Below are 3,879 nucleotides of genomic sequence, written 5' to 3'. Positions count from 1 at the left end.
TATTTATTGTACGGATCACATAGATTATTTTTTGAACGAGTCAATTAAAAATTTTTACAGTGATATTCAACACGTTAAAATTATTCACGATTTTCAAAGTATTCTCATTGTCTAGCGTTCGCCAGTTCCGCATCTCTCCTCTCGCGTCACACCGTATTCTTGCAAGCGTGACGTGCGGGAGGAAAAATAAAGAAAAGAAAAATAAGTAGGAAGATTCCTGTGAGGAAAAATTCAGAATTGGCGTTTCGCGAGCCAAATCGGAGGATCTCCGCGCGATCGAGCGTCGTCGACTTGCGAATCGCGTATTGCGCGTTTCTGCGTCATCCGATGTCGCGACGCGCTGTTCAAATGCGAAACGAGAGAGTCGGGCGACCCTCCACCTCCTCGATCGACTCGATGCTCGACAGCACCGTCGACGATCTCGTTCGTCCGAGGTGTCGTTCGCATGAGCAGCAGTGCGAATCACAACGGTGCACTGCGAAATTCGTCGTTCAACGTGAGGTGTCTCACACTGCCGCGTGTGTCGTCGCGCATCAGCGACGCGAAATGAGGAAGCTCGCGAACTCTGGCTGCAATCCCAGGCGACACGACTTCGTAACGAGCGCGGCTAATTAATCGAAATTAACGGACTCGAAACGGATCACGCAGAGGGATCTCGCGCACGGCCTTTCGTCATTCGCACACTCGACGGTTCGGATGTTCCATTAACACAAGCGCTCACTTCGGGAAGATGGCACGGAGGAAACTCGGGTGTCATTAATTAAATCGTCGAGGAAGTGACGCGGTTATCGATGGAAAGATATCCGGAAGATAATCGCGGTCACTTTGCGATCTCTGCTCTTTCTCGAACGCGACCACGTTAAAGTGAAGACAGTGCACACGTTGCGATCGCGAAGAACCGGTACGATCACGGTGAATTTACAAATTCCCGGTGCTCTGAAACGATTCCGCCGAGTGTCCCGTCCGATCCTCTCCTGGACTCGCGTGAGAGGCCAAGTTTTTCCGGTCGCGAATCATCGAGTTCGGTGTGAACGATACCTATAAGGCGTCACGCGTGTGTGTCACGACGCGCCGGAAATCGCGCGTACGTCGCCGTGTACACGTCCGGTATCAGCGACGGTCGCGCGAGCACTGAACGGGCGGCGGAGGAGGGCCGATTGCGAGCAACCCCTTCTCTCCTTTCACCCCCCTTTCGGCGTTTTACGGACACTCTTCGACTACGTGTAAAGACGGACGGTTTCCGCTTATGTGACACAACGTCCTTAGACAGTGGACATTACGTCGCTTCGTGCGTGTGTACACACGTATGATCGCAAACACACAGTTGTATTATTACAATACACAACATATCGTGACGGAGCAACATATTCGATTTGTGGAATTACACGGACGTATAGTATGCTGCAGTGCATTGCGGTATACGCGTTATCATAATGTATTTATCGGTCAACCATCTCCAGGCGCATTCGTTAAACGTGAGCGCGAGTTGTCGCCTCGCCCTCGACGTCACTGGCGACATGGATGTCGCAAAGAATCGGTGCTCTTGCAAAGCTCTTGGCGAACGCGTCTCGAGATTATCGCCATGTCGCGCAAACATCCTGCGATAATTCGCTACGAATTCACACGCAAATATTCACAGGGAACTGCCTTGAACGAGCTTATTGGCCCGCGTCGCGCGATGAAGACCGACTACGATCGATTTTCGAGCTGGAGGTCACTACACAGGGTGTTTCGTAAGGTTCGCGTTTAACGGTTCTGTAGAAGCGCGCTGCTCTCCGATAAATATAAATGTCACATATTTTTCCGAGCGAATTCTCCCTTCCCTCTTTCCAAGCTGTCAGAATCCTTAATTGAGTCGTCTTTCTGCCTCTCTCTTTCTCACTCACTCACTCACTCACTCACTCACTCACTCTCTCTCTCTCTCTCTCTCTCTCTCTCTCTCTCTCTCTCTCTCTCTCTGTCTGTCTGTCTGTCTCTCTATCTTCCTTTTCGCGACTCTCGCGAATCGCTCGCTCTGATCTCGCGATGTCGCGCAGCTCCAACTTCCTTAAATAACCATTAACAATTATGACACACTTTACGAATCGAATAATCGTGTTACATTAAGCGTCTCGTAGCCAGACGGGCACACGACGTTCCGCGTTGAATTATTGATCGCGGCTTTATTGGCCGCTGCGACGAGAATTCCACGCTGGACGATTTTATCGATGATCAGCTGCCACCATTTCCAAGGTGATCCGCGCCTCCGCGATTTTCATGTGTGTGAACTGGTAAACAAGAATTACCGCGAAGATACACGGCGCGAGCGAGAGATAACGCTCGTACGACATTAATTGAAAGTAACGCGAACGACGAATATCGCGCGCATCGTCGCGTACTTAATCGCGATACATAAATCTGAATCATACGAATAGCATAAATCTGACTTGCAAGCAGATCGCGTGGTGCATTTAATCGAATTGTATTAATTAAAGCCTTGTCAAATAGTCGCTGATGTCCAATAATCACGTTGAAACTATTTTCAACTGAATTAAATTAAATCCCAATCGAACTGTATGTGAATTGCGCGAAGTTTGCGTAATTATTCGTAGGAAAACGAAAGCGCGGCCGGTCCATGGAATTTCGAAAGAAGCGGCCCTCGCGTGAAACTCTCAAAATATTCACACCGTGGCGACTTTCCAGTTGAAGCGTAGGCGACATATGACTCGGTCTATCTAACCCGTTTATATCCTCAGCTCGGATCTATATAATGCATCGAATCGTGAGATATCTAACGGCGATAATGTTTGCGAACTGGTTTACGCAGCACAAACTCAACGAGCTGGCATTCTAACGCGCACATAAAACATGTACATAAAATTTGTTTCTTATTGTTCTGTCACACTGCAAGAAATAGAACTGCACTAAGTCCAAGCATTCGATTGTCATATTGAATAACTGATTGAATGAACAAATATAGTGTCTCTGATGAAGAACACTAAAAAAAAGTAGTGTTAGTAACCATAATTATGTAGAAGAATAATTACTATAAATTATGATCAAGAAAATAATGTTTTACTAAATTCTACTATAATATTAATTATAATAATCTTATACGTTACTACTATCATTTTCGCATTAGAACAACCAAAAAAATGGTTGGGGTCGAAAATTATTCTATAATTTCACTTAGGTTAATTTTTTTGTCTCAGTGAAGTTGACTTCACTTTGGCGATCGAATATTCACAAATTGGATTGCCATAAAGGATAAAATTCCGATTTGTCGACTTTTTCCGATCTCCGTCGGTTTTTCTAACCTACAATTCGCTTGATCTAATACGTTTCATTCGTTTAATTTAATCTCAAGATTTTTAGGTTGAGGTTTGTGACAGCTCCGATAAGTAAATTCGCGAAATAAATTTTGATGAAAATTTTAGATAAGAATCAAAGTCTTTGCGGAACGCGAGATCCGTTTAATGTCTCTCCAACGAGAAGCAAAGTCGACTATTCAGAATATATTCTCGTCGGGTGCGCTCAGGCACGGCCCTATTCTACGATACTATTAATACAATAGTCCCGCGACAGTATCGTGCAAGGAATCAGCGACTTTTTGCCGATTTTCTAATTTCCGTAAAAGCCCCTGAAAGGAAAGATTACAACGCGATCGCGCCGGGATGCGCGGTGCGCGACTTATCGTGACATTCAAACATACTGAATCGTTCGCCTCAAAAGCACGGTTGAATGTAACGTAGTGCACCGTAAGACAGGTTGACTTTAATTGGCCTTTATTATGACAATAATATTAAACGCACGAAATATCGAAACGAGGAAGAGAAAGAAAGAGAGAGAGAGAGAGAGAGAGAGAGAGAGAGAGAGAGAGAGAGAGAGAGAGAGAGAGAG

At 45.6% G+C, this 3,879-nt stretch overlaps 1 protein-coding gene across 13 annotated transcripts in view; it reads right to left on the bottom strand.

Annotated features, from left to right (window-relative positions):
- The window catches only part of LOC116854020 (AMP deaminase 2), a 41,837-nt gene that overhangs the window by 10,079 nt on the left and 27,879 nt on the right, over nucleotides 1-3,879 (bottom strand). Inside the window, exon 1 of one of the 13 annotated variants that reach the window (XM_032835469.1) lies at nucleotides 1,039-1,186. The exons of 11 other annotated variants lie outside the window; for them this stretch is intronic. The gene's annotated coding sequence lies outside the window, so the exon portion shown is untranslated. Of the gene's footprint in view, nucleotides 1-721; nucleotides 1,187-3,879 lie in introns of those variants that run through there. One more of the 13 variants, XM_032835470.1, reaches the window with a different exon arrangement.

The sequence above is a fragment of the Odontomachus brunneus genome, unplaced genomic scaffold (genome assembly GCF_010583005.1).
Source record: "Odontomachus brunneus isolate Ranch 3 - 2012 unplaced genomic scaffold, Obru_v1 Obru_scaffold_007, whole genome shotgun sequence".
Taxonomy (NCBI): domain Eukaryota; kingdom Metazoa; phylum Arthropoda; class Insecta; order Hymenoptera; family Formicidae; genus Odontomachus; species Odontomachus brunneus.
The sequence above is the reverse complement of the archived record's forward strand: the minus strand, read 5'-3'. Positions and strand labels throughout refer to the sequence as shown.